The following is a 22,955-nucleotide window of genomic DNA, read 5'->3' on the forward strand; positions in this document are numbered from 1 at the left end:
GCAAGGTCTGGGGGATTTTCCTTAGCAAAACACAAGCTCTATCAGAAGTCTGTGTGAAGAGCTTTTTCCTGCACAGAAGATTTTATCCAGCAAATTCAACTGCTGCAGGGGCAGCTGAGCTTGGTGGCCAAGTCCGTTCTGACAGTCTGGCCTGGAATGCACTATCTCCTCTTTTTTCCCCCCAGAACGTTCCCTCCTCTCTTGGTATCGCTCCTTTTATATGATCATGCTTTTGTTGAAACTTAGAGTAGCCATTCAGGAAAATCCCTTTTCCTTTTCCCTCTCCTTGGGCAGGATGTCCTCCTGAGGATGATGTGTCCCCACTCGCAGACTGATCTCAGGAAGGACAGATCAATTCTGCAGTGAGTCCTGGTGCTCCTGTGAACAATCAGCACTCCTGGTTCCCAGGGCTCTTCCTTTTCAGCAAGGCCTGAACACATCAAGTCGCTCCTGCATGTTCCCTGCGGTATTTGGCTGTCTCAAGACAGACAAGGGGAGCTTCAAAACTTTCTGGATTGATTCAGCAGGAGGTAACAATACCCATTCTATCCCCAAAACACCCCTCTAAAGGCAGAGTCTGACTGCCCATTTCTGAGGCACTCCAGAGCAGGGCTCGGTGCCCCGTTGCATCCTTTCAACTCGAGGTCCCTGGATGGACTCCAGGGCCACAGGGTGGGGTCACTGACCATGCGCTGTGCAGGGGCTGAGTCTGAACCATCCCATGATCTTGGGCCCAGAAAATCTCTTACTCTGCACAAAGCCCGTGACCTTTTCCTGTGCCTCTCATCTGGCTGCACTCGGGAGAGGCTGGCACATGGCTGACCTTATGGGTGTGTGCTGCCTGTCCTGGGATCAGCCTTAATGCGCTGTGATTCCTTCTGCAGCGGTTGAAGCCCTGTTGGAGACCTCAGCCCTGGGCCTTGCTCGGCCACCGGAGGGGTTTCACAGAGGCCGCTTCCCTGCTGCTCTGTCTGGAGCTGCTCAGCAAGCGCGAGGCAGCGATTACAGACAGGGCTGCTTGGCACCAGCCTGGGCACGGGGAGGTGGGAAGAGATTCCAGAGACACCATTCACCCCTCCTCAGAGCACAGTCAAACACCTTCTTCATTTCTCTTTTTATTGCCTCTGTCTGCTCTCATCTGGTGCCTGAGCATTTCATCTGGTCACGCTGCTTTTTTCTTTGCAATAAAAGGAGCAGACGCGCTTTTGCCCTGTATGTAAAATATTTTGCCACATTTAGAGGTAAATCACAGGCACTTTTCTGGGTTGTGTATTTTCAGACTCATGGGAGATGGAAATGCTTTGACAGCAAGCGCTCTCTACAGGGTCCAGCCACGGTGGGACAGGAAAAGTCTCCTCCTCCCACCTTACTTTTCTTTGCTCTGCTGTAAACCTTCCCTCTCTCCCCATCTCCGGGAGTCAGCACCCACATCCCTTCGTGCACAGGAAAGGAAAAAAGGAGAGGAAGGTCTGGCTCCCAGTCCCTCCAGAGACAGAGTTTGAGTCGCGTACATGCGGAATTCAGTGAGCCGAGATCTTCGCTTTCATCAGATGTGTCTCTTCAGAAACAGGCTGACACCCTGGGCACCAAAAGAGATCACAGGAGCTACAGCACAAAGCAGGCTCTGCCACAGCTGCAGGCAGGAGTCTGTCAGGGAGAGTGAGGGAGCAAGAAGGGTGCTGATCTAACAGACAAAGGGGGAAGGAAGGAAGAGTGAAAAGTGGAAGAAACTGGAAGAGACTTCAAGGGACACAGCGCTGTTTGATGGGGCAGAAGCTGAGAGGCAAGTGAGCTGCTGTGCAGGGTGATTGCATTCTTCCAAGATGATTTGTAAAAGGGGAAAAGTTGTAGATTAAACGCTTTGATTGGCCTTTATCTCACTCTGCCTGTGCACTTGTGTCATTCATTTCATGTAATAACCTCTACTAAACAGTCAGAGGCTGCAGTATAATTTTGTTGACCTGAAATTATGGCAAAAAGCTGCAGTTGTGGAATTTGGAGCTGGAATAGTGCCTAACTGGCTGAAGGGCAAAATAAAGAAGTAAAGATCAATGACAGCTCTTCATGTCACGTGAAAAGTCAAGGCTCATGCATCAGGGAACTTCAAAACAATCAGATAGATGGAAGTTCAGCTTATGTCTCAATCCTAAAATTGCATTAAAATTAAACTCCCTGTTTCTAATTGTCATTCAGTGGAGCTTAGATGAACCTCAGATTTTAGGTGTTGCACGATGGGAGCTATGGGTAATGATTACACTGCAATGTGAAGTGCCAAAAATGGGAAATGGTGGCAGTTTTGGGGGCTCTTTCTGCTTTCTTTCCTTTTTATTCCTGTCTATCCAACATGGCAGAAATCTAACTGAGTAGCAGGAAGGCAACCTCCGTTATGTTGGCAAGTGACGGAAAAAAAAAGGTGAATCTTTCAGGCTTTGGAGGAGCCGATTCAGGAGAAAAACTGTGCCTGCAATACAAAGCCAAAAGTTATCAACCATCCCGAGAGATGTTTTCACAAATCAACAAAGAACACAAGCCAGGAAAAAAAAAGAGCATTGCTCTGGTCTGTGTCCCTAAGATGGGAAACTGAAAAGCCACGAGCATAGAGCAGGTAGGAGCTGGTTGTCAGAGGAATGTCAGCTTCCAGCAGAACAGGAATAACTCAGAAGTCTGGGGATGAGTCTCTGCTGCGACTGCAGCAGAAATGGGGCTTCTCCAGATCTGCCTAAGACCCAGAACTGACACGAGATGAGGCTCAACTTGAATAATTGTCTTAGTTCCTTCTTTTGTCCTTTCACCCCAAATATGTTTAGCTTGTATTTTGCTTCTGCATGCTTCTATAAATCCTCAGAGGATCCATCTTGGAAGCACTTCCAGGATGGAAATGCTCTGACCTTTAGATGCTGACAGGTGAGGTGCATATCCTCGTGTTCTGTATTACTGACAGTAACGGCAGTGCTTCCTCTTTTTTTTTGCTCATAGTCTCATTTTTAGGTGTTTGTCTGACTTCAGGACATAGTTCCCCTCCTGTAAAACAGAATATCTATGCCAGTGCTTGCATTCCAGGGATCTGGATGCAGTACCACATATTGATGAGCGCGTGACACAGTTACCCCAGTGTCTGCAGTGGCACCCATCCAAACGGAGAGCTGCCCAGTCCCCTGCAGCACAAGGCCGGGAATGCACCCACCGAGGCAGGAGCCCACGCACGGCAGGACTGCTCAGGCAGCTCCCGTCTCCTGGGCTCAGGGGTGATTCCTTTTCCAGAGCAGCTCTGTGCCGGACCTGGCTTCTGCAGATGGTGTGGCCGGTGCCACCTGGTGCGTGGCAGCTTTCCAGGGGGAGTCTCCTGTGATGAGGACTGCACAGCACTGCCACTCATCCCACTCAGCACTTGGACAAAATGTGGGACTGAACTCCAGAGGTAGGAACCAGTCCTTCATTATTTCATTGTCTGAAACTTCGTCCTTGGAGCGCGTTCAGGGAAGGATGGGAGACAGACCTTTTCACCTTTCTGGTTTTGTCTCTTTCCATGGTGCATCATAGCCATCCCTTCCACAGCTGAACCAGTGGGTCTGGAGTTTCTGAGAGGAATTCAACAGAACTCTTTTTCAATCTTTTGTCCCCCTTTTGGAGCAATCCATCTGAAAACATTTCTGTAAAATTTCCTTTGAGTTCCTGATGCTGCTCAGGCACATCAGACTGGCACAAAAGCCCCTCAGTAACGTCCCCAGCCCCGGCGGCGTGGCTGAGCTCTCTGAACTCCAGCCCTGCACTGTCACACCACAATTACATTGCAATTACAGATGGAATTGTGGCAGGCTCTAGGCCACTGGCTCTGAATCCTCCTGCTCAGGGCTGACCGTGGCATTTGTCTGTATTTCCTGTCCCTGGAGCTGATCACTCCGTGCTTCCTAAGGGACCAAGCGCTCGTTCTCCACAGCTCCTTGGAGCAGAGGCTGCTCGCCCACGCTGAGAGAGGTGGGTGAGTGAGACTGTGTTATGTCTCCAGGAGCAGGTATGCTGCTGGATGGACATTTCTGTTCCAGCACACTTCCATATGGAGAGAAATAAAGAGGAAAAAAGGAAAAGGAGGGAAGAGCCAGAAGGCAGCATTGAAATGCCAGTGTGGCCACCAAAGAGGTAAGGGAATGAAACCCCGAGAGGGAGCAGAGGAAGGTCGCTGCTGCCAGGGACAGCAACACCAGATGGCCGCAAGCACAAATCAGGAATTCTGCAGACGGGAGTGTTGCTCTCAGCCTTTGTGTTGTGTAGCACAGTTTGCATCGCAGTTTATCCTCACGGCCACTGGAAGGTTGGTCGGGGGCCAGACTGCCCTAAAGGGAGAGCATTTTAATGTGCACATGCAGGGGCTGTTCAGAGGTACTGCCGGCATTAAAGCTGCTCTGATCAGTTCTCTGTGCTGGGATGACAGCAGCCATCAAAGAGCCACCTGAGGATCCCTTCCACCCGAGATGCAAATGCCCTCTCCCTCTCCTTGTGCAATCCTAAAGCTGCCACGTACATTCCCTGCAAGGGGCTTGGGCACTGCTTACACTTGGATTTCACTGCATTTCCGTGCCGGGACAAAACTTCCGGTGGCCAGGTGAGAACATTTTGGCTTTAAATAAGAAGAGACATTTCCCAGTGACTGTGAGGAGACACAGAACAGACACTGACTGCTCGTGTGTGCCCTGGCCAGAATACAGGAGCTGGGCTTAGTGGTGCTTGCCAGGGAACGTGCCCAGATTCACACCTGAGACACGAGGGCGTTCCCGGCCCTTCCGCCTCCCTGCAGAAAAGCTGGTGCTGCACAAAGAGCACTCGGGCAAACTGCTGTTCCTGTTCGTGCTGGTTCTACAGAACTGAACCTCCAGCATTCCACATTCTGTTTAACTTCACCACCTCTGGAGCGTTTCTTGTGCTGCACTGCATTTATTTTCTGGACAGGCTCAATTCTGCTGGCACAGGCCATAAAGATGATGAAAGAAAGCTTATGATAGCAGAGCAGGAAACAAATGACACTTGGGCATTTGTCATGGATCCTTGAAAAAGTAGGTGAGCCCCAGGCTGACTTTTGGATTTATCTCTGCTGGTTGTACTCGTGCGTTAGGGTGTTCCCAAAGAACCCTAAAGAAAGGAATTCTCTGTTTTGCCTCCCACTTATGGAAGGGGCAAAGAAGAACAAGATGAAATATCAGATTGAATAGCTTAAAAAACGGATAAACCTGTAGGAGAAAGATGTTTTCTGCTGCACTGTTGGTCATAAACAAATTTAAGATTTTGAAAAGCCCCACAACAACTTTAGTAGCCTTTGCCAGAAATGAGACAGACCCAGTAATCCTGAGGCAATCATTCCTTCAGTCTTTCTGCACTCTGAAGGCAGCTGAATTAACGCAGAAAGCAGAGCTGTCACACACCCTGCAGCCAGCAGCTCCCAAAATTATGCCAACCCTCATTGGTTCAGTTTACTGCAAATGCTGCCCTGAAGCAGCAAAGGTGACTCTGCCCTTCTTGAGGGCTTTTACCTCGGGCTGAGGTTTGGTTCTGCCTGGCTTCCTCAGCGGTGCAGCTGCAGAGCAAGGGAGAGCAGTGCCAAGGCCTCCTCGATCCTGGAGCCATCTGAGCTCGTTCCTTGGGCAGAGAGCAATCCTGACCCCAGCCGCAGCCTCCTACAGCCGCAGCCTCCTACAGCCACAGGGCACAGAGCACCCGGCTCTGCCCCGAGCCTCCCGGAGGTGTTTGCTCATGCAGAACGCTTGGGCCCCTTCCGTGAGCTGCTAAGAAGAACTGAAGGTGCCACATGGTGGGCACTGTCCCCTCCTCCCCGTAAGGGTCCCCCCAGGATGGCTGAGGGTCACAGAGAAATACTGCTGGAATGGGGCGTCTCCCAAAGGGGCGCTCACAACACATCCCAGCGCTTCCTGTCACTTTTTATTCAGGGCGAGCATGAAAATTTCTGGGATGGACAAGGAAAAGCGATACACACAATCCAAGAGAAATGGCCCTGAACAGCCCTGCTGAGAAAGCAGATCCCGTGTGACCGACTGGAGGTGGAAGCTCATTCCCAAGACATCAAATCAAAGAGCCAAAGCAGATCCTGATCTCACCGGGATACTGAGATGGAAAAATCCCATGCTCGAGATCATTTCCAAGGAAAAGAAGAGGCAGGAGGACAGGTGGGTGGGTGTATTGGTAACTCCACTGAACGCAGTTAAAGAAGCCCCAAAGCACAGTCGTCTTCAGGAATATATTTGAGGAGAGACAGCCACAAATACCTGGAGAACATTTACCAAGTGCTTGACAAATGGAAAGCTGGATCTTTCTCAGAGTGCCATGGGTGCTGTGCAGCCAGACCTGGAGCACCAGGGTGACCCATCTCCCTCAGGAGTCCTGCTTTCATCCTGCAGTGTGCATATTCCTTGGAAAACAGCCGGAAAAGAACCTGAGCGGGGCCCAGACTGGGGGCTGCCCCTTCCAGGGGATTACGTGTCCGCTCTGTTGGAATTGCTAATTGCTGAGGCACTAATTGGCTTTGAGTAGCTCAGCAGTGTGCCTGGGGAGAGTCCTGCTGAGCGGATCTGGAGCGGTGAAGATCCAAGCGCTGCGCTGAGCCCCTGGAGAGCAGCTGTTCCCTCAGAGCAGATCCCTGGGCTGCAGGCTCTGCTTTCCTGCCGCTCCGCACCTTGGCAGAGACCCTTTTCCCCTCTGTTTCCCCCAGGGTGGAGCTGGAGCTGGCAGTTCAGTGAAGAGCTGGTCGGGATGCTGCAGTGTCTGCAGAGGAAAGGAGAACTGGCCCCAGGAGCGCAGGAGCCATCTCCAGAGCAGAGCTGGCACGGAGGCGCTGCCTGCCTGCGGCTGGGAGTGCTGGGAGCCGTTCCGTGGCAGCGGCTCATTGATGTTATTCATTTATTTCACTTTTTCTCTCTTTTTACTGTTTGTTCACCCCTTTCTTTCCCCTTTCTAAAACACTTCTTTTCTGCTGTGGGGGTTTTTCCCTTCTCTCACCCTCACTGCTTTCCTGTCTGTTTTTAGTTTTTCTTGCTTCCCTATCTTTTGCTTCTCCTGACCAGAAGCAGCTGGGGCAGCTGCACAGCCGGGGCTGCAGGCCCCTCCTGGCTGGTGCTGCTGCCGGGGAGCCGACTGCTCTACGGGATGTGCTCCTTCCTAAGTTCAAGGCTTGGGGCTCTCTGGCGCCGTGTTTAATGGAAAAAAGGTTGCGTGGCATTGCTAAGTTTGATGGTGGTGTTTTATGGAACGGGCCAAGCCCAGATTGCCCAGGAAGCAGCACTCTGGCTTGGGGTTCCCTGTGCCACGGACAGCCCCAGAGCCGTGCAGCACAGGGAGAAGCCGTTCCTGAGCCACTTCTGATGAAGTAACCAAGTTGAAATTGGAAGAAATGAGAAGTCCCGACTGAAGCTGACGTAAAAGCAAGTTGTGATCGGTGTTGAGATCCTCCTGCTGCCTACGCTTTGCCTCAGGAGCCGGGAAACGGCTCTGAGCCCCCCCCCTCCCGGTCCCGCTGCTGGGGCAGAGCCGCCGGCTGGGGCTCAGGCACACCGGGTCAGCTCTGGGGCTCACGGAGAGACCCAGCGCTGCCCCTGGGGGCTCGGGACTGAGACCGAGCCCTGCGGCTTCGGGCTCACGGAGACGCTGGGCTGTGCTTTGGGAGCTCAGAACCAGACTCCCTCGATCGGTTCTCGGGCGTCACCAAGAGAGGCCGAGGGCTGCGTTCGGAGGGCTTCGGTCAAGCCCGGATCCCGTGCTTTGGGGCACGACCCAGGCTCATTCAGCCCAGCGTCAGCCGCAGCCGCTCAGCTCTGGGGCTGCCTTGGGCACAGCCCAGCGCCGGGCTCACCCAGCCCCGTGCAGAGCTCAGAACCGGCGACCCGGCCCTGCCTCTGGGGCTGGCGGCGGGGCCCCGGTGCCGCGTTTGGGGCTCGGCCCGGGACGGTTTCAGGGCTCAGAGCCAAGCCTGAACCCCGTGTTCGGGGCCGCGGGCAGAGCCCAGCCCCGCGCCTCAGGCTCGGCACAGGACCCCGGGGGCGGCACTGGCAGAGCCCCGGCTCCCCGCGGCCGCAGCGGGAGCGGCAGCACTGGACTCAGCTCCGGCACCCGCCTGGAGCAGCTCCTCCTGCACGTGGCGCTCCCGGTGCCGATCCCAACCCAAATCTGGTCTCGGTCCTCCGGTCCCGGACCCGCGCCCCGCCCGCGGGGGAGAGGCAGCTCCGCTCGGGACCCCGGCCGACAGCGGCAGCACCGGGCGCGAATCTCCGGCTCCCGGCCCGGCCCCGCCGCAGCGCCCCGGACTCGGAGCGCTCCCCGCGGGCCAGGGCCCGAAGGGCGCAGAGCGACGGTCCTGAGTGATGGCCCCGGGACAGCGGGACAGGGACGAGAGAAGGGCAGGACAAGGGTACAACAGGGGCGGGACAAGGGCGGGGCGGGAATGGGACAAGGGCGGGGCAGGGGCGTGGCAGGAATTGGGCCAGGTGGGCGGAGCCGGCTCAGGTGCATGGGGCGGGGCCGGGCAGGCGCGCAGGGCCCCAGGTTGACCCCCCAAGAGGGGGACAACTCACCTGGGCCCCGCCGGGGAGCCCGGACCAGCCGCTACCGGCCCCGCCGCGCACCACAGAGCAAATGGCGCCGGCGGTGACTTCCGGGGTTTAAATCGCCTCGGGCCCGCCCCGCGCAGCCGCCCTGGGGCCCCGCGCACCTGAGCCGGCCCCGCCCGCCCGGCCCTGAGGCGGGGCCGCTCCCGGCCCGGGGCCGGCTCAGGGGCGCGGCCGGTGCCGCTTCTTGCCGCGGGTCCCGGGGCTCTGTCGTGCCCCGTCCCGGCCTCTTCTGAGCCCGCGGAGCCTCGTCTCGGTGTCACCCTCCGTGTCCCGGCCCCGCGTTCCCGTCCCGCTCCGTCGGGCCCGGGGCCGCCGAACGGGCGCGGCGGCTCCGCGCTGCACCGCGGCAAGGCTGGAGAGCCTCGGCCGGGGCCGCCCCCGCACCGTGCGCCCGGACCCGCCGTGCCTGCACCGCGGTCCCCGAGCACGGAGACACCGCGGCTCCCGCGGCGCCTCCTGCCCCCGGCTCCTCCCCGCCCGCCCCGGGATCGGCCCCGGCGCCTCCGGCACCCGAGACCGCGGCGGGGCCGGGGCCGAGCCCCCAAACGCCGGCCCCACGAGCCCCGCAACGCCGCACTCCCGGCTCGTCACCCACCGCCCCAGCAGCAGCGAGGAGAGGCCCCACGAGTGTCCCGGCCTGGGAAGAGCCTCGGCCGGAGCTCGGGCTCCGCTGCGGAGCCCCACGAGCGAGCGCCTGAGCGCTGCTCTCCGCCCCGAAGCCGCCCCCGTGAGGCCGGGGCCGAGCCCGGACGGCGCCGGGCCGGGGCTCCGTGTTCCGAGCACTCGCACGCAGCATTTGGGGTCTTTCCCTGGGCCCCAAAATGCAGGACTTGGCCTCTGAGCTCGAGGCCTGGGCGAGCCTCGCTCTGCACTCCCAAAACACAGGGCTCCAGTCCCCGTTTCACAGCCCTGGGCCTGGGCCGATGGGACTGGGTCCAAGCGCCAAAACAGCAGAGGACTTTGTCCCTCAGCCCTCCTCACCTTCACCCCCACCAAAAAACAAACAAACAAACAAAACCCAAAAAACAAAAACCCACAGGACTTAAGACTCTGATTCTGAGACCAGAAAAATGCCCAGTTTGAGTCTCAGTTCACAGGGTCGTGGAATTGACTGCGGCCATCCCCACAGGTGGTGACAAGCAAGGGACCTCTCCCACGTTTGATTCTGTTGGGAGAACTGCTTCAGAGTAGCAAAAACCACAGGTGCGATAAGAAGGTAGGAAGCCTCCCCTGAAGTGCAGCCATACACTGTAGCCTGTCTGCCAGACCCTGTTATCCCGGCAATGGGATATCCTATACTCCCCACACCGGGTTCATGCGCCGCCTCCAGCTCGCTGGGCGATGCCGCTCGTGGCTCCAGGCGCTCCCACGGCACAGGGAACAGCCACGGATCCGCTCGGCCCGAGGCACTGAAGGGGTGCCGGGTGCCCGGGCCGGGGCGGCAGCAGCAGGTGACGATCCGGGTGCTCCTCCCCGGGTCCTGAGCCCAGGCTGAGGGAGCTCCCACCTGCCGCTGCCGGGAAGGAGCAGCTCCCCAGGGATGGCCGCGCTCCCGTGCCGCGGCAGCTGCTCCGCCTCTCTCAGGGACAGCTCTGTGCGCTTCGCAAGAGGAGCTGCAGCCCCAGCAGCGGGGCCCGGCAGCAGCCGGCGAGCCCCGGCACCGAGCGGGAGCAGAGGGACGTGCCCGAGCCCGGGACTCGCGTCCCGCACGGGGACTCGGGGACGCGGGGCCTCTACTCGGGCTCCGCCGGGAGGAGCAGGCAGATGGGAGCGCCCGGGTGGAGCCCGGCACCGGCAGCTGACAGGGCTGGTCCCAAGGGGAGAACCTGCTCTGGGTTCCTGGAGTGGGATTAAGGGATGGCCAGAAGCTTTAATGTTCATTTTATAGACTCTCACACACCGACCGATACCAATGTGCATCATGCACAACAGCCACCACGTCTGCAGGCTTCAGAGCAAAGATAAACAACGCTGTTCTCCTTTCCTTCTTCACACCATTACACATAGGTAAGATCAAGAACACCTGATGCCATTGTCTGTTTAAAACTCTGGCCAATACCATGCCACTGACTAGGTTTCAAAAGCAGAAAGATGACAGCCATAAATTAAACCCCATGCCTGACGTTTACATATTTAACTTTCCATTACAGAAATCCCTGGATGGATACACATGCTCCTCTGGTCCTATTATCTTAGATTATGTCTTACTCTCATCCCATCAGGATGCCCTAAATCCAAATCCAACCCATTCTGCTTCTCAGACCAAAGCCTGCTGCCATCTCTGCTCATGACATTGGCATGGCACACGCTGTTCTCACACAGAAAATGGCAAAACAAATTGCATCTCGTTCTTCCTGCAATAAATAGTTCAGCTTTTGGGGAGCTGGAGCTGTGAAACTCACGAGCAGCTCTCAACATGATCTAAACGTGGAGCTGCTTTTTTCAAGTCTTCCCCTGTAGAAAATGCACATTGTTGTAAAATGTCACCAGAGCAGGTATTGCTGCTGAAGCTCTCTTGGCACACAAGGGCAGAGCCATTCATGGGGCTCAAAGTGTCTCATTCCCATTTTTCACTGCTCTTGGATCAACCTATGTGCTAATTTAGATCTTCCTGATAAGTCTTGATCTTTTGTAGTGGAATCAAAGCAAAGCAAGCAGAGGAGAGCAAAACCCCACCTGTTGCTGTGATCCTTGCAACTGGTTTTATTTCTGTTGTTCCAACTGCATTTATTTCATTGCTGAAAGGCAAATCAAAGTCTTTTTATCTTCATGGTTCGTCTTGTCCTTTGCTTGCTTGGGCTTTTGCTTTCTGCCCTTTGCCAGTCTCGGCACGTTCACCTTTCAGGATTCCCATCCTCTGCCCTGCCCGGGCTGCCTCTGGCTGAGCTCCCTCGGCAGCTGCTGCTTTCACCTGAGTTCTTTTCCTTCAGCTCGTGTCCCTTTCCACCGACCACGCCTCCCAACTGCTCCAGCCCGGGAATTCCCGCTTGTGAACAGGCCGGGATTCCCTACCCTGGCCCAGGGAAGCCTCCACGCCTGCACACATTGCCAAGGGTCAGGGGGCTGCTGCAAACCCTTGGTGTTCCAGAGCTTCCGGATCACTCCCAGGGCAGAGCTGGGAGCCAGGAACCTGTCCTAAGGATCGGGACTGACACACGCGGTGACTGCAAAGTCACCCGTGGATGTTGGATCCAGCTGTTAGGAGCAGGTGCAGCCAAGGCAGCTCATTTCCTGCCCACCGAGAGAGCTCCAACACTTCAGCCTGCTAAGGCTGGCACACAAATACCTGCTCTGGGCACAGCAGGAACTCCAGCGCGTTCAGGAGAACGCAAATGCAATGACCGTGGCTCTCGGTTTTGAGGCTGTGATCGAGATTCATTCTCAGTAATTTCAAACAATGATTTCACCCCAGTGCTTAGTTCTTTCCACAGCTGGGACTCCAATAAGAGGAGAAAGGAGGCAGTTCACTGGAGCCCCTTTCTGCCAAACACTGAGGCTCGTTCAGGTCTGAGGGAAAGCAGAGCCAGGGAGAGCTGCCCCTGCTCTGCTGGGATTGCACCCTGCACCCTCGAGGGAGAGGTGTCTCTGTGAAAATCGGTCCCAGTATTCTTGTGCCTCAGTTCCCACTGAAATGATTTTGACCAGAACTGAGACTGCTGAGCGTCACTGAGCAGCAAAGGAGACATTCAGCAATCCCCAAAACCTGGCAGAAATTATTGCTGGTGATGGCCTGAGCCCTGGGCTGAGAGTTGCAATGGTAGCAGCAGCAGCAGCCACCCCGGTATCCCCCAGGAACACGAGAAACTGCCTCTTCCCTTTGCTGGGAGAATGCAATGCCTGCTGTGCATCTCCCAGTTACACCCTCAGCACTTGCTTGGCTTCCACAGACATGAATTCCTTATGCCTTCCTCACAAGGCATCTCCACCAGTTCCATCGTCTGCCTGCTGGGCAATGCTCCCTTCCTCATTTCCAAGTGAGAGCGAGGAACTTTGCAACTGCCCTTCACTGAGCTCCTCTCACATCATCTCCCACTCCTTTGACTTCCTTACCAGCAAGCAGAAACATTAAAAAAAGTGTGTTATGATCTATGCAAGGCCAGAAAGTGGCCTGAAGAGACAGATTTTGGATTCCAAAGTCAATTAGGATTTAAAAAAAAAAAAAAAGGCAAAAAAAAAAAAAAGAAAGGAGGAGATTTTTAAAGCTATTTATAGAGTCAGATTAAGGTCTGTTCCTCAAGGTTTTACCTTTGGCACTTGTGTGAGCAACACAAAACTGTGGGCAACTGTGACAGACTGCACAGAGCAGGACTCGGAGGAGGAATTCATTCCCCCATCCAAATCAACTGCATTGACTTGGACAAGGACAGGAATGCCCTCTGGAATGTCAGTGCTGCCCAGGTACTCGAGGGTGGCTTGCAGTGCCACCCCTGGCGCCTCTGGCGCTCAGTGGGCATGGCCGAGGGGCTGCTGGGCCTCACTGAGCTCGCTCCTTTGAAGGGAAGCTTTGTGGCATTGCTGAGAAGATGCCCTTCCCTATTTTCCATACATCTCCTCTCCCAGAGAAGCCCCTGCTGCTCCCCAGGGCCCTGCCTGTTGCTGTGAGCCAACAGAGCCGAGGCCTCGCTCCCCCTGGAGTCCCCGTTCCCCCGCTGGAATGTCGCATCCCAGGGGCGGGGCGGGAGTGGCACGGGGGGAATGACCCGCTCGGGTGTCCCTGCAGCTCCAGCACAGCTCTGCTGCCAGGGGACAGGAGCCCGGCCCCAGGCGGCTCTGATGCTGCTGGAATTCATTGTCACGGGACTGTGTGGGTGTCACCTCGCCACCAGAGGGACTCTGTGGAGCCCATCCAGCACTGCCAGAGCCTCTGCCTGAGGGCTTTTGGCACCGGGGCACGGCTCTGACCCAACTCCTTCGGAACGCTCTGGTACAGGAAGGAATTCAATGGATGGCTCCTTTGCTTTAGCGTTATCTGTCAAGCGGCCCAGTTAGGTTGTTCCGTGTCTCAGCTTTAGATTGAACCTTGACAGAGTTCGATTCCTTTTTTGTACAGGATGATGTGCCACATCACTCCTGAGCTGGGCTCAACTCTGAGCAGCCTCAAGTGCACGGCGCTGCCAGACCCGAGGCAGTCATTTCTTCGGAGGCAGCCCAAAGCCCATTTAGTATTTCACCACTGGACCCAGTGATCATAAGGGGTTTTTTCCAACCTAAATGATTCTACAATTCCATATTCCCAAACTCAGAGGAATCCAGACAAACAGGTGTCACGTGGAGAAAGTACCTTTTAGGGGTGTTTATGTAAATTACAATTATTTTTCCCCCAACAGATGGACTATTTGCTGCTCAGTATAAAAGGCATGTGTGCTCCTACCCAAAAGCTGAAATTCACCTGACATCTTCTGCCATCCTGCACCAGAGCAGCAAGATGCAGCCACAAGAAGCATGGAAACCAGCCAGCCTCACCACTGCCTCTGCCCAATCCAGGATGAGTCCAGAACTGGCTCCTAAGAGAGATCTGGAAAGTTTAAGGTGCGAATCACCCAACTGTGAGGCCTGGCCTGCTCTCTCCCAGGCTACAGCTCCCTCTTTATTGGGAATTTACTGGGCCATGGCAGAAAATCCTGTTTAGCAAGTACTGACTGCTTTTTCTCCCCTGCCCATGAACGCCTGGTTGATTTGGTTTTTGAATTCCTGAGAGCTTCCTGTATCAGCAGCACTCTGTGGAGCCACCTTCAGTGGGTTCAGGACCTCTCATTTTCCAAACTGTCACATGGTGACTTCAGCCGCTGACCCAAGCCCTTGAACTGAGGGGAACAGGGAACCATCGCTCCTGGAGATGCTCCTCATCAAGAGTTGTGGGCCATTTATTCTTCCTGTTCCTTATCCCAATCAACCTTGCTCCCAATCTCTGTATCCATTCTAATTTTACTATGCCAAACACTCCAGCTAAACCTGCAGTGCCACTGTGGACATACATGGAATAAACTGAGTTGGTTCAGGGTTTTTTCAAAATATTTTAAAATTCTGTTTTTCAGCTCCAGAAACACAGATTAGAACAACACCAAGTACCTTTTTTTGGAACTCTTTTGCCAGTGAGGTCCTGCAAAACCTGCTCTGTCCGGAGGGCACCTGTGCAGATCTAGTTATGCAGTCAGGTTCACTGACAGAGAATCCTAAGTGACAGGGAAAACTTGGCATCCGCCTTGATCCCCCACTGTTTCTCAGCCATGGCATCAATCAGTTCTGGTCTCTCTCAGCAAAGCTCAGGCCCAGCTTTTGACAGTCTCACAAGGGCCTGTGTGAATGTCCCCAGTCCCTGTCCAAGAGCAGCCTCTCAGGCTCAGCTGATGAAGAGCAGATCAACCCATCACGGATATTCTCAATTGTCACATGGGGCTGGCAAGGAGCAGCTCTGACCTTTAAGGCAGGAATGTGTCAGGTGCTGTCAAAATGAGTCAGAAACTCCAACCAGCTGTGAGACAGCGTTTCCAAGACTGGAGAGAGATCACTCCCATGCCCCCAGGAGACCTCGTTCTCTAGACCCAGCAGTGGCAAACACCGAGAAATCCCTGCTTTACTCAAATGGATCTTGGTGAACTTCACTGTGTTTGCGAGGAGGGGGACAATAAAACAATGAGTGCTGCAGACAAAGCTCTCCCCTGGCAAAGGGACCTGACCTCCTGCAGCTCTGTCACCTCCGCCCTGGAAGATTCCAGTCTTGGCCCTGAGGACTGCTGTGTGCCTTGGGCAGTTTGCAAGGCAAGTTACAGGAACTGACAGGGAAAAGCTCTGCTTGCTCAGGTATCACCAAGTTCCACACACACTCAGGTTCCTGTGGACACAATCTGTTTCTCCAGAAACTGAAAGATTGAGCCTCTCCTTTTATGCAGGAAGCAGCACTCGCTATTACCCCATTATGTGGTGCTTGGGAAGGGCATAGGTTTGAAAGTTCCCCTACAGAGTATTTCTAGAAAAGAATTTCTGAGGAACTGAAATCCCAGGGGTGAGGTTTTATCTCGTATCACCCACCATGATCAAATGGAATGGTCAAAGTCCTGGCTTTGTCTATCTGACTAACTGCACCCATCTTCCAAATTTGCTGAATGATCATTTCCTGTTTCCTACTTTGGAAGATCAAGCATTTTATTGATAAAGCTCACACAACACTGGGTCAGAATCACAGGGAAATTCAATGTCAAATCTGAAAGCTGAAGAGGTGTCCCAAAGACACCAATCACACACCTCCTCATCCAACCAAACCTGCCCCCAAGCCAATCCTCTACCCAGGAATAAAACAGGAGCCCCAGTCCTGGAGAGGGTCAGCCCTCAGCCCAGGGCTGGCTGTGAATTCCTGTGAGGAACACAAAACCACAGGCACTGGTTTTCACCCACACCCAACTCCATGGCTCTTGGGAAGGCCTGAGCTACTGACAAATAGTTACAGCTTCTGGTGGTTGTGGTTCTTAGTGAACGCTGTATCCCAGACACGCACAACTACCCCCATTTCTCTGCCTGCTGGGCCTGCTCTGACCCCGGGCCAAGCACAGAAGATGCAGGATGGAGCTTTCTGAGCGGGAAAGGCCAGAGGATGTCCCTGCATCCTCAGTGTGTCAGAGTGGTGAGACGGAGATCACCGCTGCAGCACTGTGGCACTTGCACAGAGACAGGTCCCCTCTGTCTGCTCAGACTGCCTCGGGCACAGCACCACTCCCACCCCTGCTTGCTCAAACCTGGCACCAGAGCTCACAGGAGCTGCAAGAGCAGCCTGCCCATTTCCCGCCTACCTGGATCCTCTCAGGAGCCCCTGCAACAGCAGGGTCCTAGGCCCGGGCTGTTTGAATCTTTGCTAACTGCAGCTTTCTCAAAAATAAATTAGAACACTGATTATTCTCCTTCCAAACCTGCAGCTACAAAATATTTCTTCTGTAGGAAGCAGAGGCACCAGACAAGAACACCGACCCAGCAGCCACTGGAGTTAAGGGCACAGTTGTGACAACGGAAGGAAAACGAGCACCAAGATTTTTTAAGACAAACCTCTCCAAGCTCACCCTTGACACTTCTGCCCTGGCTGATGCCATGCTACGGAACACATCCCTGCTCCCAGCGGTGCAGAGAGGATCCGCGGCAGCGCTGCCCAATGCCGGCTCCCAGCCGGAGCTCCCGGCTGCCGCAGGGCCGGGATTTGCGGCGCTTCCTCGGCAGAGGGCAGAGAGCGGCCCCGGCGCGATCCCGTTCGAGCCTGCCCCGGGCACCGCCGGCACCGCTCCTCGGCTCCCTCCTGCCCTGCCCGGGGCTCCCGGCCCCCGGCTCGGTGCCCCAGGGCCTGCAGCAGCAAACCCCATCGGGCTGAGCGGGCCCAGGCACGAACCAAAGCCTGAGCCTCTGGTTCCTCTCTCCCGTGCCGAGCACGTCCTGCTCTCGGGTACCACGCGAGGCCCAAAGCCTTCGCACCCCTCTCTGTCACCTCCTCTTTACTCAGCCAAAAAAACATTCATGATTGCAGTTTTCAAATAAGTCTCTTTCTTCAAATTATTTCTTCAGATTTGGCACAAACTCCCTCAATATAATAAATAATTTTAATTGGCTCACAACCTGAGGGTTTAGCTGCGCTTTTCCTAATACATCCAAACAGGTTCAGTAGAACATGTTCACAGTCGTTTTTCTTTTCTATCCCTTGCATTATGACTTGCCTCTTCACTTTATTTTACTCAATTTTATATTTCAGATTTCAAGCTGAAGAAAAATCCCTCTCTCTGAAGAAGATTTTCCCATCAAGTGAGCCATATATATTTTTAATAGGGATATCAAACCCAGCCTGACGGAACAAACACCTTGAGACACCTTCTGGACTTGAATGTCTCTTTCAAAATATTACAGCTCTGAAAGTTGAATTGTTTGCAGGTTTAACTGAACTGAAAGAATAAGAGATGTTGCAATAGGACAAAATGATGACTCAGATCTCTAGGACATAATCAATTCCATGAGATTTCTCCAGCAGCCCTAGTCCATAGGGGTTTGCACTCCTGTTCCCCCATTTAACATAGAAAATACGTACACTTAAAAATGGTTACCAAAATGCAATGCCCTTTCTTTAATCTACTAACAAAAGTTAAATGAGATACTTGGGAAAATCTTAATGCAAAGAAACATTTTGAGTGCAGCATTTTACTAATGAATAAGCCCTTATTCTCTTAGCCAGATCACTGGGGTGCAATCTGGCCTTTAGTTTACATTTTTAACACTAATATTGTGAAATGGGACGAGAGGACCTGTATTTCCAGCTGCCTGTGCTGGTTTCTGCTGACCCTGTATTGACACCAAATAAACACGGTGCTGGGTGCACATATAAATTAATGTGGTATAAAGAGAACTGTTACTCTTCAGAAAGAGTCCCCTACAACAACATAAAATTCCTTCCCAAGCCAAGGGAAGTTTAGCTCCCCTCTGGCAATTTTACTGTGCGTGTGCTAGGCAGAAATACAGAACTGTGAAAGGCTCATGTCAGCAGGGATAACAGCTCCCAGAAGTTATTCTGAGGACTGGGCTGGAATGAATCCCATTCCCAGGTGTGTGTGCTGGCTGGCAGCAATCAATGCTTCCTCTTAGCAAGGCCACTCTGGGGGATGCAGAAATCAGAGCTGTGACAAACCCAGCAAATTCTGCCTGACAGCTTCCGCAGGCAAACCGCCCTGCTGGCACTGGGAGCGTGCTGGGATGTCGGGCCCTGCGCTGCTGGGAGCAGCCATTCCACAGGGGCTCCTTGGGGATCCCTGGGGATCCTACAGCCCACTGCCCTCCCCAGGCCCAGGGCACCGAGCGGGCTGGGAACTGGGGAGCAGTGCAGGTGTTGGGGCGGCAGGGCTGGGGAGCAGTGCAGATGTTGGGGCGGCAGGGCTGGGAAGCAGGGCAGATGTTGGGGTGGCAGAGGGCAGGAGCCCAGAGGAGGATGAGGTGCAGGTGCTGCACAAACAGGCTGGCACTGTCCAACACAAACCCAAAAATGGGGAGACCAATAAGGAAAGTGAATTTGAAGGGAAGAAAAGCAAAGCCTGGCGCTCCAAGAGGAACAAACCCCACTCGCTGATGCCCCATCCTATTCAGATTTCTCTCTGTGGCCCAGTTCAGCGGTGCTGCTGCCAGCGCTGCTGCAGTATTCCCTGCAGTGTCCCTCCAGGGTGCAGGTGGAATGTGTGCAGGCGAGGCAGCCCAGTCAGTGCTGGTGCTCAATGGCCCTTTGAAACACCCGCACCTCACTGAGCCCAGCCGTGCCTGCTGAACAGTGATCCCGTCCGGAGTGGTGAATATTCCTGCAGGCCCAAGCCACGGCACGTGGCCATTGCATCTCCAGCCTCCAACAGCCCCTGGGGAGCAGGGCAGAATTCCTGTTCCTGTCTGGGAAACGTTCCCTCCTGGAAGGGGAAAAGCAGCATTTCCTGGCCCATCACCGAGCACGGCAGCCCTGCCCCTCTGCCCGCCAGCACCGACAGCGGCGCTGCTGTGGCTCGGAGGGAGCAGAGGAGAGGAGGAAGGTGCTGCTCCAGAGTGGTGCCCACAGCTCCTGAACTGCCTCTGGCCCTTCTCAGGAGAAGTTATGGCATCTGAACTCAGTGCCTGATGCAGCCCTATCCGACTTCTGGGACTGGAGCTCACAGAGCAAACGGAGGGGAAATCACTGCAGTGGCACCAGGCTGGGACCAGCAGGAAGGAAAGAACGGAATGGAATTGAAAATTACACGTGTTATAGATATGATTGCCAATTTGATTTTATCAATAATTTGTCAGAGCCAAATTATAAAAACAAAGTACAAAATTTATTTCGCGCAAATTGACAAAAATTTCGGTAAGCCACGGATCGGACAGAGTCTAGCCCGGGAATAGACCCTGGGTGTCGCGCTGAACAGCTCCAAGCACTGGCAGCTTCGGAGTGTAGCGAGCACACCGAGCTTTCTCCATGTAGGTCTTTTTATCCCATTTTTCTTGCCGCGGGCTAGGAAGTCCATTGTCCTTTTCATAACCAAACAAGTTCCAAAGGTTTCTCCGGTCCAGTAGAATGGTATCTGATGGAAGGTGGTCCTGTCCTCGATGTCTTCGGGAATAATTCATAGACTTCTGGTCTTGTGCTAGACAGGATTAATCTTAACAATACACAGTCACATCCTGAGAGAGATATCCTTATCATCACCCTGAATTCCGATACTCAGTTCTTACTGGAAATCTCTTTTGCAAACCGAGAGGTTTCCCAGAACTGTTTTTAAAATTCTAAGCAGTGTGTTCCCCCCTTCAGTCAGGGGATCCAGGTGTGCTGCTGATGGCGTAATTCCCTGTGTGGTTGCAATCGTGAAACCAACTGTCCCTGTTGGGTTTTTTACATGTAAATAGAGTCTATTGGTGTGGTAGGGTTGGTGTTTTGCTGCAGACTGACTTTTCTAGTGTATTTCCCTGAGAACATGTCCAAACGTAACTCTCCTTCTATCCCTTTTTACTTTAATATCTATCTACCTTATTTTATACTATTCTGAATCTATTCCTCTAATAAATATGAATTTTGACACTCATTCATAACACACGTTTAACCAGCAGCTGGATGGCAACAACTGCTTTAGGCCAACACCAAATTCTGTCTGGGGCCATTCACTGCGTGAGTCAAGCTGCTGATCTGAGTGGGCGGGAGGGGTTTGCAAACCACAGACAGCACAGAAAGGATCCCTCCCCCCAGCAGCCTGTGTGCATCTGTGTGCTCAGCAGCTCCTCAGTATTCACCAAAAAAAAAAAAAAAAGTCCCTTTCCCTGTTGCTAAATGCAGCTTGACACCACTCAGTGGCCCTGTTAGCCCAGCTCAGCCTCTGAAAACACATCCCTCAGTGACGCTGCAGACAAATCACAGCCAAGAGAGGCAGCTCTGAACTCTGCAGCCGCCGCAATCCACAGGCACAACGATGGGAAATGAATAAATGGAGCTGGAGTCGGCTATGTTCTCTGGCCAGGTGCCAGAGAGTGGCTCCAGCAGTTACCAAAAGGAATCAGAAATGAGCCTGAGGGAAATACCAGGCATCTTGTGCTCCTTGGGGTTTTGTACTACAGAGATTGGCATTCTTATTTTTCATTTACCATCATGCTGATGAGTGCCTCCAATCTGCACATGGAATTCCCACGAGGATTTCCATGGCACAGCTCTGCTCTCTGTCCATGCTCAAGGCTCCACTGGATCCACTGAGAGGCTGGGAAGGAAGGAGGAGGCCCTGGAGCTTCCTTCTGCTGAAGGAGCCTGGAGGCTCAGGAGGAGCTTTGGACAGGGGGGAAAGGGGCTTGGTCAGAGCACTGTGCGGGATGCACAGGGTATTAAGGCACTGCTGCAGCTGGGGTCAGGCAAGGAAAGGCCAGAGAGTTCTTCAGAAATCATAACATTGTACCAAATAAACAAATCAACCTCTCGCAAGCACAGAAAGAGACCTTAAACACATCCTGTCTAAACCCAGGCAGCAACCGAGGCTCACACAGCCCCTCCTTCACTCCCCCTCAGTGGGGTGGGGAAAGAATTAGAAAAGTGAAAGTGAGTGTGCTGCTCAGCGATGACAAAGTCACTGAGTTGGCAACACTGATTTCAGCACAGATCCAAACCACAGCCCTGTGCCAGCTGCTGTGGAGAAAGTGAACTCTTCCCCAGCCAACACCAGCACTCCTGTCAAAAGCATCTGCACTCAGAACAGCAGATTTGCTGTGTCCAGACCAAGCATTTTGATTTCATGCTGACTTAACAGAAAAATATGGCCCAAGAAGTCTTTGGCTTCACAAATATCCTTTCCCTTACCTCTCTGCAAAGGGAAATGTGTTGGATGTGAATTTAGCTATAAATATTTCAGTTGTTAAGATTTTAGTTCCTACTACAGCTCTTGCTGTAAGGCTAACTTTAGCATAACCCTTCAGCTTCAACAGATTTTTAAAACACAGGAAGTTTTCTTAATGCAAGGTTTACTAAAATGAGTGACTTTTGGATTATCTGTACACTTTTCAAATTCTCATCAAAATCCAAACTGCCTGATGAAATATGTGTTCCTGCCCTGAAATGTCCACACGGAGTGGTGAGGGGGAAATCAATTACTACACTACACTTAGTGCCACATACATTAAACACATTGGAATCCTGACATACAAAGAACAGGAAAAAATCTAGGCATCTCCTACAAGTTACTGCAAGCATCAGAAATCTTGCTGGATGTTCATAATCTCTCGATGAAGGATGTGAACACATCCCAGCAGAGTTTTCCATCTCCAGGTGAACAAGGACCAGCTGTCTCAATACCCCTCCTGGCTTCTTCTGTGCCTTCAAACCAGGAGCACCGTGTCAAAAATGTCACATATCTGACAATCCACAGGGTGCTGTTCATGTTTCTGTGTATTCAGCTCACAGGCCATAAAGCTCACCCTGGTTGTGCTTCACAGTTTCTCTCCAAAAGCCAATCAGCCCTTCCTCATAAACAAAAAATTGAAACATGCCACAATCTTTGTCTTTCTCACAAATCCCTCCATTTCTCACTTTTAGCCACAATTTCTCCTCCTCATTTTCCAGCTTATGTAGCCTGCATTTGAATCCAGAAACCTTCTAGAAAACATGCAAAAACGAGTAACAGCTATTTCAGCATCAACACTGACTGTCACGTCTCTTCAAAGCCTTTTCTGAGTTTCTGCCCCATCCTGCACCATGCCACCAACACCTGCACAATTCCTTGCAGACCTTCCAAGCTGTGATCCTCTTCTAGCCTCTCTAGCCAGCATCCCATCCCACTGCTGTGGTCCCACCACCCAAAGGGCAATGACAGCGTCTCTGGTGACACTCCAGACACATCCTGCCTTTTCTCCATGCATGGCCAAGCTGCAGAGGAATAATTCACAAGGAGGAAAATGCTCTCTCTTGTAAATGCCAAAGATGCATCAGCCCGGGCTGCTTTTCCCTCTGCCTTTCCCAGGGAAGCCCTCGCAGAGAAGAAGAGGCAGCTGTGAAACGCTGCCCTGGCTGGTGCTGCTCAGGGGCCGCCCGCCCTTCCCAGGCCCAGCCCCGTCTGCTTCCCCTCCCGGCCAGAGCCAGCCCCGCTGCTCCCGGGGCACAGCACCGCCGGCAGCGCCAGGCCGAGGGAACGCCCTTCCCTCTCTGCTCCTGGAACAGGCACCAGCTGGCACCCACGGCAAGTACCCAGCAATGCCTCCTGCGTGCCGCTCCTCAAATGCCACAGCTTTACTGAAACAGGAAACACCCGCCTGCCTCATCCCCCAGGATGTTACATCCAGACATCTTTCACACACACCAAACCATTGCACCTTCCTCTGAGAAGTTCATGGCTATTACTGTTGAAG

The 22,955-nt window shown here is 53.6% G+C and overlaps 1 long non-coding RNA gene across 2 annotated transcripts in view; it reads left to right on the forward strand.

Annotated features, from left to right (window-relative positions):
• The window catches only part of LOC119700972, a 29,593-nt gene extending 22,136 nt beyond the window's left edge, over nucleotides 1-7,457 (forward strand). For both annotated transcript variants that reach the window (XR_005256961.1, XR_005256962.1), the window contains exons 5-6: nucleotides 295-530; nucleotides 1,280-7,457. This is a non-coding gene — a long non-coding RNA (uncharacterized LOC119700972). The remainder of the gene's footprint in view (nucleotides 1-294; nucleotides 531-1,279) is intronic.
• The last annotated feature ends 15,498 nt before the right edge of the window (nucleotides 7,458-22,955 follow it).

The sequence above is a fragment of the Motacilla alba genome, chromosome 4, assembly GCF_015832195.1.
Source record: "Motacilla alba alba isolate MOTALB_02 chromosome 4, Motacilla_alba_V1.0_pri, whole genome shotgun sequence".
Taxonomy (NCBI): domain Eukaryota; kingdom Metazoa; phylum Chordata; class Aves; order Passeriformes; family Motacillidae; genus Motacilla; species Motacilla alba.